Here is a 15636-nt window from a genome sequence, read left to right on the forward strand (position 1 = left end):
TTGGTTTACTTAACGTATTATTTTCTTTGCTTGCTTTTTCTATCTTCTCATAAATGTTTTTATTTCATCTTCAAAGTTGCGATTGATGAAGCGTTCAATCATCGGCAACCACACACAGAAACGTTAACAGCGGTTCTCAACCATAGGAAAAACTTCTAACCCTCAAGATTGCTTGTGCAAGAAATATGAATGGAATGAAGAAGATTACACTGTTTAATTGACTGGGTATTTATGATAAAAAAAATTGCTATGAAGGTATCTATGGTATAGACTGAATGAAGCTCTTACAGTCGAAGTTTGCAATTCTTAAAATGCATTTTTGAAAATGATAACCTATGTTACTACAGAATATGCGGGATAATTTTCATATATAGGTAACACCTATGGAGTATAGATTGGTTTAACTAAGTTCTAAAATGCCCTAGTAAAAAATTACAAGAAAAATATTAAAACCTCTACAAGTTTCATGACAATATACGTCAATACTAACAAACTCATTTATGGATGAAGAGTACAGTTTCCATTACGCTAACGTAAGTTTAAAAGTTCTGTTGCCAAAGATTTTAGATGGTTTTAAACCCTGCGTAATTCCTATATATATGGTATAACCGAAGCTAACCTAAAAGTTCTGTTTGTTTTACTTACATAGATGGCTAACTACTTTTCTGATTTACAAAAAAGTAATAAAAAATAATACATAATACAATAATACAAAATAATACACTGATTTATTTAACTTATAAGGTAGTTCAAAAACCCTGAAAGTTCTAGAACATTTTCTTGTAATAGGAATGTGAAATAAACTAATCTCTAGATATATTGTATTTGAAGCTTACGCGAGTTCAAATGCTTTACATCTATAAGGTATTGCCGGCCTGCTGGCCAATCTGCTTATTAGGATTGATATTTACTTGAAATTTATACCAATTTTTCATTTGGTGCAGTTTTTTTAACACCCTTTGAACTTCAATTTAATATATAAGTAGTTTTCCCAAGATAGTTTTAAGTTATGTGAGTGTGTAGATATCAAATTCATTCCTATCCAAGCGATCACCGACTATCACTTTTTTCCTATAAGTGTACTATGACATATGTATTTATTTTGAATCCCTTTCTAAATTCGAGTAGATGATTGTAGGTTGCTATTTTTAAGATATAGTTATTTATGTCGAACTAAGGATATTTTGATATTTAATTTCTGGAAATTTTGTGTTTTAATTCTTTCAGCTGTTATAGTTCTGCCCGGATTTTGTAAGTAAAACACACAAATTTAAATTTTATTCCAAATTTATTTTATCTCCTTCAAAATATGCTCCTTCTGAAGCGATACACATATGCCAACGCTTACCCAATCTTCTATACACTTTTCGAAGGCCCGTGAAGGTATAGCTTTTAGTTCCTTCGTCGAATTCTCTTTTACCGATTCAATAGACTCAAAACGTTTACCACGTAGAGGCAATTTGAGTTTCGGGAACAGGAAAAAGTTGTACGGCGCCAGATCCATAGTAAAAATCACTTGAGGTTGTCTCACATTAACAGCTGCTGTAAACAAACTAATTGACAGATGGCGCTAAAATTTGTACCATATGTCAAGAAAGGGTGTACCAACATAACAAAAATGACCTTTTGAAAACGGTCTATTACTTAAGGAGTAGTTAACAAACAACAAAATCCAACTTTTTGAGCAGAAGGTACTATATCATTATTCGGACACATAATCTAATATGCAATATTTCCTAAATCACTTTTGGAATCTATATTCCATTTTCACTGATCTTCGTAGTTCTCTGAGCTCAATAAAATTCCATATTGTTTATATAAGTTTTAGATTTATGTTAAAATAGAACTTCACTTTAACATTCTGTTCAGCCATAAAAAATTTGATTAAATTGGAAAGCTTTTCATATCTGCGAACCATATGAGAATTATAAATTATTAAATTTTAATACTTTCAAGCAGAACACATTTCACAGAACTTGATGTATTGGAAGAGATAAAAGTATTCAAATTAATGTTCCAACTTTTCAATACTAAACAAATATCAGGTTATGCGGATAGTTCAAACTAAAACCGAATACAAACAGCAGAAATATTGAATATAGGTACATATCGGTTTAAGTTATAGGTTATATTTGCAGTTAGGATACAGATTTGTAGTTTTATAGCTTAAATGTAAAATTATTGTTATAGTAATAGAAATATGTCTTCAGTACTATTTATTTTATGTAGTAACATACTATAAATTATTGAAATCATGTATGCGAATAATTAAAAGCCGTTTTATGAATTTAGAGTAATAGTTAATACAATACGATTTTTTAAAATAATTTTCCTAAAAAATCGTCACTAATAAAAGCGTAGCTTATATCGTAATTACATAAATGCAATATACTTGTAATTAACACATTTAGAAGAAACTCCAAAGAAATACTTCAATAACAGCAATTAAAAAAAAGTTTGTGCACACTGGTCGAAGACTCAACTTAATCATAATCCAACAGCTCGGCTCAGCACAAAGTAAATAGTGCACTGCATGAGGTGGTGGTACTGCTGAATTTCAGTAGCTGTCCGCTCAGCTTAACCTTGGCATAAAACCAAATAGAAAGGTGGTAAATGATAACTCATTGCTGAGTAATATAGCGTTTTACGCAACAACGCCCATTAGAGAACGTCTGGACTTCCGAAGCGAAATACTTCAATTGCAACGCTCATGAAAGCACATACATAGGCTGAGCATCAAATTATTGATACGCTGGATTGGTGCAATAATTGTAATAGCAGCAGCTCCATACGTGATTACGATATGTGCAGATATACACCAGGCAGGAACGGATCCTCGATAAAGAATAAAAAAATAGACTGTAAGTAACGTGTTGGGTGGCTGATATGGCAAAAGCAATGTCAGTTGGTCTTTACGTTTGCAAGCCGTTTACAGTGTGCTTACGCACGTGTACTGGTGCATCCATGCAGCAAGGCAAGATCGTGGCTACTGGGAGATCGAAAGCGACATTTTATTGATGAGGCAAGCAGTAAATGTGTTTACTTGTTACTTTCGCAAACTTAAAATAAAATAAGAAATACGCGCAGCACTTTTTAAAAATTTAATATATTAATAAAAATGAACTTTTATCTGTATAAATAAAGCAAAAAAAAATCAGAATAAACTGATTAATTCATATGATACTTAAATATCGAGTGAAATTTCCGTAAAGGAATAGAGTAACTTACTCCTAGGTTCGGGGTTCACTTGCAGTACTTTCACAGTAAACCGCATAAATTTTTAAGTTTGTTTTTGAAAAATCATGAAAAAATTTTGATTCTGTATAAAATAATAAGTACCTTCGTCCACTACGTCTACATATCAGGATTAAAAGTTGCAAGACTCCTCAAGCCTTTTATCATGACTATCCTGCAATTACTAACTCCGATGAGAAGGCGTTAGGTGTATTCGAAAGAAAAATTCTTCTAAAGATCAATATTTTCTTATGCGCTGGCGACGAGTATCGAATTAGATGAAACGATAACTTGTGTGAGCTATACCGCGACATTGACATAGTTAAGCGCATAAAAACTCAGCTGCTTTGTTGGTTTGATCATGTTGTGCGAAGGGAAGAAAGTGCTTCGGCTAGAAAGGTGTTGGATTTGGTATTCGCAGGTGAAAAACGCGGTTGAGGATGTCTACATCTTCGGTGGAAGGACCAGGTGACCAACGATTTGACGGCGCTCGTTACTATCAATTGGCGACAGCAAGCTACTGATCGGGCTGACTGGCGCAGATAAGTAAGATAATGGCCAACTAAGTATGTAACCTTTCTTGTCGTAGAATATTATGCATATACGGTTTATATCTTCATCTTTAGAGAATTCATATCCTCATTATATGATGAGGTTTATTATCATATGACGGGTGTTTCATGACTTTCAATTTCAAAAAGCAAAAATCGTAGGAATTCACTTTTCAATAACTTAAAGCAGAATGAATCGTTAAAGTAAACTATTTAATACAGTATTTTTAAATATATCCAGGTCATGTATATTAACGTTTAGGGATCGTAAATCAAAATACAGCGGTTCAACTGTAACCAATCGCAGATTAATGTTTTTCAGGCTTTAATAAATTCAGTCTTTCATCGAAAATTTGGGGAATACTAATTCCATCTTAACTTCTTTCTGCCCTTCTTTACTCAAATAGAGTTGTAACCACTGCATTTTCGATTTCTGTGGTCTTAATCTTTTTCGTACTATTCCTAAAATGTGGCTTTAGTGGATTGATGTGTATTCCTATACAGTTGGTTTCGATCTATCCGTCACAGATTTTTGTGACTTCCCACTAAACTACACACATCACGGAATTTTGTAATGTTGGGTTAAAAATCGATTTAATATTCCATTAAAATCAAAGAAAGGTGTCAAACCATTTGTCACGCATAACAATATATATAAGTTTCGTGGAGAGGCAAAAGGAAATATATAATGCATTTTGGTATACGAGTATTTTGGTATACGAGTATACCATCAGCTGTATTCTACTTGCAATCGACAACAAACATACAGACATTATATATTTCGATTTGGACACAAAAAAATAGATTTATGAATTTAGCGCTGTATTGAATATTATTTACTGGTTATTATTGATGTTATTGTTGTTGTAATTGTTAAGACCAGAAGCACTAAAATCATGGTGCAAATGATTTTAAATTTCATTTATAATTTTTTACCGACTAATGCTTTGTCTTCGTAGTTTTCAGTAGAATCGATGTGGTCCGCTTCCCTTTAGTATTTAGTATTCAATATTTTCCGTTGGAGTATTTACTTTACGTGAAACTTTGAAAGGAGTTGAAAACCCGTCTTTGTTTTTATCTGTTGTTATAATGTAAATTGTAAAGTTAATTTGGGGCGTGACACTTCGGATATGTTAGTCTTTCCTACCGCACTACAGAGTTGTTAATTGTAAATCAATTTACAGGTTTGTAGAATGACAGGGGATTTTCGTACATTTTTATGAGGGTTGCGACTTTTTAATTTTAGGCGGTAATTGGCTCAAATATATGGCAATTTTACACTCTATGCGAATAGCATAAATGCTGTCATAATATTTTAGTTAATGTAATTGGCTATGCTTGTAAATTATTTTTATTTTTATTAAAAAGTCAAGTAGTAAATATAATTTATTTTTTTGTTCTATACTCGTAATTTACACAGCTGAAATTCTTCATCAACGTTTTCACACTTTATGCATATCAAACATCAATTTGTGATTATCTCGACTGTTATCGCTTAAATCTCAGTAATACGCACGAGTATGTATAGAAGAAGCTGGAATACATATGAGACTGCGGGCTGTGACAGGTTAAATTCCACATACTCCACATTCAGTTACAATGTCTTGGCACCTTTGGGCACTATGTTGAAATTAATTAATGGCTGGTTCAATTAAAATTGCAACAAGCAGTTGGACACAATTTTTCTTCACCCTAAAATGCCGATTTTTATCCATACAATGTGGAATTATAGTAGTTGTTGTTGTTGTCGTTAGTACTCCTTGTTTGTTGTTGTAATCTTGTTTAACAAGTTACTGCAGCTTGTCCTCAACTGATGAGCAGTAAACAAAAATGAAATACATTCGATAAAAAGGTAGGCAAAGTAGTCGGTTAGGACGACTAAATTTTGACCTGTTTAGTAGTTCACAAATCCAAGTGGTTAATATACTTTACGTTCATGTCTGTGCACATATAAATATTATCGTACATATTAGATCTACCTTTGGCATCAAATGCATACATATACACAGATTATAGTTTACAGTCGGGTTGCCTAGTTTATAGGTTGCCTAATGAAAATAAATAAATAGATTGTTCAAATTGAAACACTAGTATCACTAGGTCTCTGTGTAATCCCTTCTTGTAAAAATTATAGGAAAAAAACAATAAAGTTTTTTTTATTATGTCTATCCAATCTTGAGTTGGAGAAGAAATAGGTTTTTAGAGAATCACTATTAAGATAGTTTGTCAGACTTTTTAATGGTAACAACGAATAATCTATTAAAATATTTAAATATAATGTAATGTATCAAGGTTTTGTTTCTTTGGGTTTATTATGTGGAATATGGTGCTGCTGCCAATGGAAGTGACATGACTATGGTGGAGTTACGTGCTGTAAATCGTTATGCAGAGAGTACAAAAAGTCTATCCCGCTTGCCACGATGAGGGATAAATTCTTGCTTGCTTCACGGATTTCGGTATAAATAAAATTTACTGTTTATTATTTGTTAAAATGGCGAAAAATGGCTTGTTTTGGGCAGTGAAGGGATAACTCTGAGCCGATATACCACCGATAGTGATCGAATTTTTCTGGTTCTGGTTGAGGTTCAGTCGACCAGTTTCAATTTGGCAGAGCCTTAAAATAAAAAACTAGAAGATTATATCATGGTATCATTATAATGAAAGATATGCAAGTATTTTCTCATTATTACCCAGCAAAATTTTATGACACTTTCCTTGGTAATCTGTTTCGGTGTAACGCTTTAGTTCATTTATTGTTAAAATACTAACCGCTCTGTGCTCGGTGCGTATCTTTTGTTATGCGCTGATTTAGTGCTAATTTAAAGCACATTTGAAGCGCTTCGATCATAGCTAGAGGGAAACACTTGCTTTAAATAACTAATGGTGTAATGGTGTATGTACGCTACTTGTAAAGAGAGCGATAAGCTTTATTACTTATTCGAAGTGTCTTAGTATCGCTATATACGTGCACAGCTAATTTAGGGGGGTTTATGTTAGAGTATTTCTCTAATACTTTGCAAAAAACCGCTAATATTATTCGAAACAGTTTCTTACCTGTAACATATTTAATGAATTAATTTGATTTAATATAGAAAATAAATAAACTGAAATTATTTAAAATATTTATTTAAGATATGTTGTAGTTCCTTAATAATAAAGGGTTTAATAAATAAATAAACTATAATAAAAAAGGAAATTAATCACATTAGGAACTATTATCTACTTTTTATATATCTGCTTTTAGAAATTTATTCTTCTAACTGATTAGCATAGACACAATTTTTTTTATAATTGTCTTATTAAAAAATAGATAAGTGATCTTGTTTCCTTTAAATCAGCAATAGATAAAAAATTTATTTATTATTTATTGATTTAGAGAGATTAGTAATAGTCAAACGTTCTACACCCCTATATAGAGATCACATCCAAAACTATTCAAATCCGGATTCAACTAACAAATCAGAAAACTGTTTTACTGGTATCGAAAATATATCTGCGATGTATTAAGAGGGTCACATGTAATCTTCACTTTCTAATTTATGACATCAATTAAATAATAAATATACTTTATTCTTGAAATAAAATATGTACCTATTCATAAAAAGATCAGTAAAATACTTAAAGTTTTATTAATGTATTTGATTAATTGATATACATCAGATTTGATATATAATATATTCGGTATATTGTGGTGAGTTTTGCAAGAATATTTATCCTTATTACTTTTCGAAAAAGAAGGGAATGGAACGAAGTAATTAATATATTATATCTTAAAAATTGAATAAATATGTTATTATATAGAATTTACTTCTGATATCAAAAAGTTCTGAATAAGAGACATTTTAACCTTTATTCTAAAGGTTGAGTGTCTTCTGCTCTGTTATAGGAGTCGATGATATTAAGTGTTGATTATCTCGGAGAAGAGAATATTGTAAAGTCGTATGCCTGTAAGAAACTCGATATAGAAAGACAAACAGGCCAAAAACATATATAATTTCTAATGATTTGCAATAAATTTAATCACAATTAAAATATGTAGCGCACATTAGATGTTGGAATAACCATTCCTTATATTTGCATAAGAATTTATTACGGTGAAATTTGCTTAATCCAGGTTTAGAAAGATGTCCTCCAGCTAAAATGCTAAACTGATTTAATGTTAAGACCTGCAAATATACAAAATCAATTTATTGGTTTGTTTCTAGCATTGAACTGGATTTAGTTGCTAACGTTTTGGCACTTGGGCTAAGAATAGCTGCGAATTGGTCGCTTGATGGCACTGCGCTGCACGTAAGAGGCCTGTCTTCAGTTGCAGATACGTGGAACGGGCAATACTTCGTGGTGGCATTTGGTGCTTGTTGGATTGCTTGTATCGTTTGTGTGACGCTTGTTGCTAGTGTCCTTCCGTTGGCCTGTACATTTGGAACCGTAGACGTTGTAATGTGCATTTCCATAATATCTTCTTACCAACTCTTTTCAGTTTCCTATCTTTTTTTAATTCTATTCTGATCAGTAGTTTCCGTTGTTACGAAAAATCTGTTCGACAATTTGTGTTGTGTGAAATGGAAAATTGCTGTTCAATTATTTGAGGCTGTAAATTTGTTGTAGTTACAATGTTTCCAGTGTAAAGGTGACTTGCATTTAAAGTATTTGATTAGAATTAGGAGAAAAAAAAAGAAATTCTTAGGGAATTCAAAAGACTATTAACGAAGTACTTACTAAATTAGAATGAAACTTTATTGAAATAATGTTATATTATAAGGCTTTCTTATGCGATTTTTGATCAAATATTTTTCTGAAATTTTTAATATTTTTTAAACAAAAAGTATTATTATATTATAATGCAAATCACGTCCAAGCAATAATCATAACTTTTATTTGTGGATGAGTAATTTTTGTCAGTTATTTTATGCTTAACTACTGTAGGTCAAATGCAAATGTTAAAAAGATTTGGATCTTTCACACCTGATACGGAATAAAATATTAACTTAATTGTGAGTATAATGTTATTCGCAAAATTCCTCATATATATTTTGAAATATATGTATTTTATATGATGTCAGTTTTTTACGCATTATCTGTGAGTAATCCTTGCTAAGCAAATATTTCTTAAAAATTTGACTGATCGTGAGAGAACAACTGAAATCTACTTTCGCTTTGAACTCAATATATATAAACAGTTTATATCATCTCCAACATTAATTTTTTTTTAGCTAAAAACATATAATATTATAATTATAATTATTATAATCATAATTACTATTATGATTATAATATAATATAAATAGTTGTATATTATTTATGCCAGCACATTATTTAGCATTAGACTTTCTCTCAGAAATTTAAGCTTCAGCATTCAGCATTCAGAGATTCAGTTAGAGTCCATACTCATATTACAGACGTTTTATTTAGTAGGAAGAATAAATTTTTACTGGATGGCTACTGTATTCTCAGATATGTATACTAAGTACATTGTATTATTTCATATCGAAATGCTATGAATTATTTGACCTAAAGCAAGAGCGTAGATACTTAGGTAAATTGAGAAAAAATCTAACTTCTTAAAGTAGTTAGAACATCATTTTGATATCACATTGCTTACAGTGTTCGGGTATCTATGGGAATTACTTAATTTTATTTTACAGTATTACTTTACAGCATTTCCAATAGAATGTAGAAAACCTTGCTGTTTCAGGACTTGAAAAGTACCGCAACAGTTTTTAGTGTTCACATTTTCTGGCTCAAGTAAATAAGGGTTTACAAGATTTGTAATGTGCTAGGTGAAGAACAAACCATGACTAGCACAAACCAATTAAGATTTGCACCCGTAAATAACTTTTTATCAGTATAATGCCAATGACAATAAAACTGTTGACAATTCCGTAAAAACGAGATCTGTTATACAGTTCTATGGGCAAGAATCTGAATATTAAATAGAGATTCGTATCTCTATTTAATAATGTTATATATACTAATAGTGTTAGCGTTTTGATCAACGCTACAGGTAACTTATGCCAGGCTAAAGAGGCGGCTCGAATTGTTATAAAATATCCTCATTCTTAACAGAATATACTTAATATTATTCTCGCTTATTCTGACAGAATACCAAATCGTATATTTCCATATCAGCAATTTAGGGCCGTCCGAAGTTCCTAAGATTTTGACACTGTTTGAAGAAGGGCGAGATGTACATGTCACTATAACTAAATCGAGTCTCTCACATTGTCCTCTTTTATATACCTGTATTTCAGTTCACTGGTCTCCGCTGTAACAGCTAGTGGTTTATTAGATAGAATATTTAAAAAAGTTAAAATTAGTGTGACCCGCAAGGAAATACCAAGGAAAAATTCTATTATTTTTTTAGATTATGTTAGCAAATGCAGAGTTAAATTGCAGCGTCGATTGCTAGTAGTCTTTTTTTTTTGATAAAATAAAAAGGTATTGCTGTGATTTATTATAACAACAGCTGTAGAAAAAAAACTCACTTAATTCTTTAGAGTCACACTGAGTATTTTGTAGTTAGAATTTCTGAAATATATCCGAAGCTAAGTCAATGTAAAATATTCATGTACTAATATTGTATATAAAGTTATATTTGTATATATACGATTACTATATGTACCACACAAATCAAGGAACTGAAGGAACCCTGCCGACAAACGTCAACAAGTTTGACACGCTATTTTATCAATCACGTAGAATCGGTAAAATGTTCTGCTTTCTGACTCTTTGTAAGTCACTGTTCCTGTTTGTCTTTCGCATGAGTCGCCTGAACGTTTCTTTTATTATTATTTGTATATTTTTTATTTTGCATTATGTTAAAAGTTTACTTTTCAAAGAATTTAAAGAGCACACTCAGCGTTTTGCATCTTAGCCCGGATTTCTTGACAAACGACAGGAATGTTATTCAGTTTTTCTTGTCATATTCCGGCCTTCTTATTCATGATGTATTTTTTTTTTGACTGTTTTTGTAAAATACTACGCCATACAATGCAACACATGCAGTTTTTGCACTCGTTAATTTTGATTTATGCGTTCAATTTATGAAAAATTGTATAGTAAGAAGTACATTGAATACCTTGCCATGCAATATGAAAATCAAACGTGTATCTGCACTCAACTCCAAATGATTACGGTACGTTATTGCCACGATAATGTTGCGGCAGTTAGACAATTCAATGAAGGTATCGTCAAATCTATGCATTCGTATATTCGTCAAGCTAGGAAAATTGACTCATAATACTATATATATTAGTGCCATTCGCGAGTAGCTGTAGCGTCTGGCGAATCGACCACATCCAGTATGAGTGGCCAACAAAGTTGTTCGCACAATCTCAGAAAAATAAATTCCGTACTGCCACTCATAAAATTTCTAATCTGCACTCGGACAGACGAGCTCTATAACTTGTTTAGCTTGGGCGCGTATTCCTGGCATTTGCTTATCACAGTAGTTGCATTGGATTGCATTGGATGTGCAGTCCACCGTCTACCGTCCACCGTCCGCCGTTCTCAGTTTTTCTTTATTTGGTGGATAGCTGCAGTTAGATTTGAATTTATAATAATTACACACATTTCACGATTTGATGGCGCTAGTAGCGAGATTTGTTAATTGCTTTTACGCCGCACGTTCTGGCGGAATGTGTTCATCCAATTGGTGGAAGGATGCCGCGTACAACCGTGCTTTTTCCCCAAAGTTTTCTTATACATTCTACATTAATTGGCTTCGTATCTAACATTTTATTAAAAATATTACCGGCTAAATGCAAATAACACTTATTATGAATGCCGATAAATGCAGCAGATTCGCATTTTCCTTAATGAATGTCTGTTTGTAGTATTTAAACGTTTGTACAATCTTAGCACCAACATTTATAATTACAATGAATTTCTAAATTGCACAAATGGTGAGTAATCAAAATATTTGAGTTCTTCATAATGATAAGCGATTAAAATTAATGAATGAAAATTTACACTGTAATTACAAAAAATTACTGACGAAATATATTATACTAGTCAATAAATGTTTTGATTTCAACTGAACTATGAGGTAATCGACTAAAATCAAAATGTATGACCTTGTTTGGACAGTTCCTCCTCCAAAAAAAAAACAAAAACTGTGATGAAAAAAATTGTAGTCAAAACTACCGACAGTTGAGTTATATAATTCTGAAATTGCTAACAAAAAAAAAGAGAATAAATCAAAAAAACATAATAAATTTCTACAAGTTTGACTCATGAATTTTGACTTAATAAGGATAACTCCAAATCTTATCAATTATAAGAAGTGTGGAATACAAGTTGAATACCGAATGATCAATTGAGTAATCATCACCACAATTATATTTTGTATATTATAATTAATATAATATATGGTAGACAATATATATACATATGTAATTGGGCTTACAGTTGTAAAATGATAAACTTTCTACACAAAATGACATTTGATTTTGGACACCTTCAACACTTATATCAATTACCTCATTTTAAAAATGTTTTAGAATCGTACTTATCTTTTATTTTCTTCACATCGCATAATAACTCCTCTTAAAAATTATAAATAATATTAACAAATACATAATAGTGGATCCCTAGATTAGGTTAGGTTAGGATAGGTTGGTGTGGCGGTCTTATATACGAAGAAAGCCCACTTGAGCTCAAAATAATGGCCCGATGTAGTACCACAGGAATAGATTTGGTTTGTACATAGACAAGGTGTTCAGTAAACGTTCAACTCCGAAAAAGGCAACGACTCCCCCATTTAGGTGAAGGAAAACCAACCCGACAATTCTGTGAATCTGGCCAGGTCCCAAACATTGCAGGATGACAGCTCAGTCAGATCGGTCAGAAAAGGGGCAAGATTTTTGATCTTCTCTTAGGTGAAGACGGAAAACAGTTTCCTCTTCGTCGTTACAGCCGCAACCGCGACAAAGGTCATTATAAGGAATACCTAGTCTCATAGCATGCCTCCCTATTAAGTATTGATCCGTCAGTACCTATACCGTAGTGCTGAGCAGATTCCGTTTTAGTTGGAGTAGCTGATTCGTACGTTTTTTGTCCAGATAGACCCAGAAATCTGACAACTGGGCTCATTGGCCAATTGTTGCTTGGCATTGTTTAGATATTTTTGTTTAATTGCCAGTTTAGCTATTGCAAGTGGAACGCCAATATCTGATAAGTGAATATCAGGGAGAAAAGTCACTGCCTTGGCAACCTCATCTGCCTTACAGTTGCATGCGGTATCGCTATGACCAAACTGGATCCCTAAAGCGTTACTTATTTGATAGTACTGATTTGGCACCACTCTTTCAATAATATATGCCAAACATAAATATAATATGTTTAGATAATACTTTATTATGATTTATTCATAATGTGCTAAAATTGTGACAAAATACTACCGAAATCAACTTTCTTTCAGTGACTAGAATTATTTCTTGTTTGATGGATTCATATTATCGTGCCTGAAGCAGTGGAAACCAATACGAAACTGTGGTAAGCTGATTGCATACACACAAAAGGTAATTGTATAATATGATATTTCGTCTAGAGCCCCGTATTGATTAAAAGCGACTAAGCCATAAAAGAAGCTATTAATTTTGGGTGCTATAGCTTCATAGATTCTACATTTTTCTTGGATAAGAAATGTCAGATGTGGAATATACATATATGGTTTTAATAGGATGGTGGCGCAACTCATTAACTTGTTCTGTTGTAGGTTTGTTTTGGAGAAATTTGTAGTACGTATAGTTCCATATATTAGTAATATAAAATGACCACCAATACATCATCAATAGACTATATGTGTGAGCTTACTTAAGGGACCATTTTCAAAAAGAATAATTTTTTGTTATTTTGAAATAAAGCACGCAGGATTTATTTTTATAATATATTTATTATTATATTAATAATACCTATATAATTTTACAATAACTTACTATGTTTCCCCAAGTGATTGTAATTTCTTTTTAGAATAAAGTTAATTTATATTTTTCTGAAATTATTTTTATTTAACTTTAAATGTTAACAAACCTATTCCATCTGTTATGGTTGAAGAATGAACTATGTTAACTACAGGAATTTGAATTTGCATAGGTACAATTGTACTGACTCCCTCCGGTCGGGTTAATATTAAAATGTACGAAATTATATAAAATAAAGTAATTCAAATATTGGTAGTATTTACGTTCGCATAAATATATATATAAGTGGATTATATTTAACATATCAATGTATAAGTTATGTAAAATATTTAAATGAGCTTAAATGCTATATATTTATACAAAACAACAATTTCCTTTACACTTACAGTAAATAACATAGAAAAAATGAAGAATTAAATATCATAGCATGCAAAACATCATTTATAACGGCGAAAAAGAAACCACTAAATCAATAATCAGCGAAAATGTAATGAGGAACCTTTGGAAGTGAGGAGTTCGGTTTGTGATGTCGCTTCGATCGCTGCAATTTTTTGTTTTATTTGTTATCTTATTTTCAGTGTGCAACGTTAATCTGTTTGAAACAATTAAAAAATGTGAAATAATTTAATAACTAAATAAGTTCATATTAAAGAATAGCAAATAATTAAATATGTAGTATAAATATAATAAATAATAATTTGTTTATGTATGGAAAGTGAAACTCCAATTTGATAAACAGAGGTTATGTATAAATAAAAAATAATAAATAAAAAGTTTTTTTTGAACTAATATATTAAATAATAATATAAACTTCTTAGAAATACTAGTTAAATTAATATAAAATTATGTAATCAAATTAATACTTTTGGAAAATAGAATAATAAAAATTCCACTTTTACAAAAAATAATCAAGTGGAATGCGCCATAAAATAGAAAAAATAAAAAAAAAAACAACAAATTACAGTTGCAGTGCCGCAAGCAGCGTATTTATTAGAATGACGACACAAAGCATAACCGCAGTATCCCTGTAGGAATAGTTTTGTGTTATCAAAAATACAATTAAAAACTACAGTTGCAGTAGCGTTAGCAGCGCAGTTACTGAAATGAAAATAGAAAGCAGAAACGCGTAAGGAATACTTTTTTGTTATGATTGTGTTAAGTTTAAGTTTTAATAAATAAAATTTTTTAATTTAACATTAAATAAAAATTATTTGAATGTGATTTAAATACGTCATATAATACGGATAAAAAGTAATAAAAGTTTATACGTTTTAAAATATAATTTAACAACATTTATGATAAATAATTGAACCTGCCCAACATAAAAAGGTAAGTTTTTACATTTTTATTTTCCACTTTGTTTAGTTTCTAATATATTTAAGATGTCATGTACCAAAAAGGGAAAAATGTTACAAAATGTTCCCTTGCGAAAAACTATAACAGAAAAAAAATTTAACAGAGAAAAAGTTATATGTTAATTTGTATTTAGAACAGAATTTTATTTTATTTTAATATTTACATATTAACTAGAAAATAATATACAGAATTTTTATGTACAGAATTATGTACAGAATTTTTAAATGGCAAATATGTACATATATTTCGTATATATTACTTTATTTTTTCTTTCAATGCCGATCTATTTTTACTGTCATTATTGTTTTAATTGTTGGTCTTGTGAAGCTTAGTTGATTGGTTGCAGTAAAGAATCAGTAGATTGTTTCCGTTCAACACAATTAACAAATTTTCTCCATTTGCTACCATTTTCCTTGTTAAATTCACCTAACCGGCTTAACTTACTTTAACAGATCTTTTGTCTTTACCGATTTTGTCTTTTCCGTTCAACACAATTAACAAATTTTCTCCATTTGCTACCATTTTCCTTGTTAAATTCACCTAACCGGCTTAACTTACTTTAACAGATCTTT

The sequence above is a fragment of the Teleopsis dalmanni genome, chromosome 2, assembly GCF_002237135.1.
Source record: "Teleopsis dalmanni isolate 2A chromosome 2, ASM223713v2, whole genome shotgun sequence".
NCBI classification, from domain to species: Eukaryota; Metazoa; Arthropoda; class Insecta; order Diptera; family Diopsidae; genus Teleopsis; species Teleopsis dalmanni.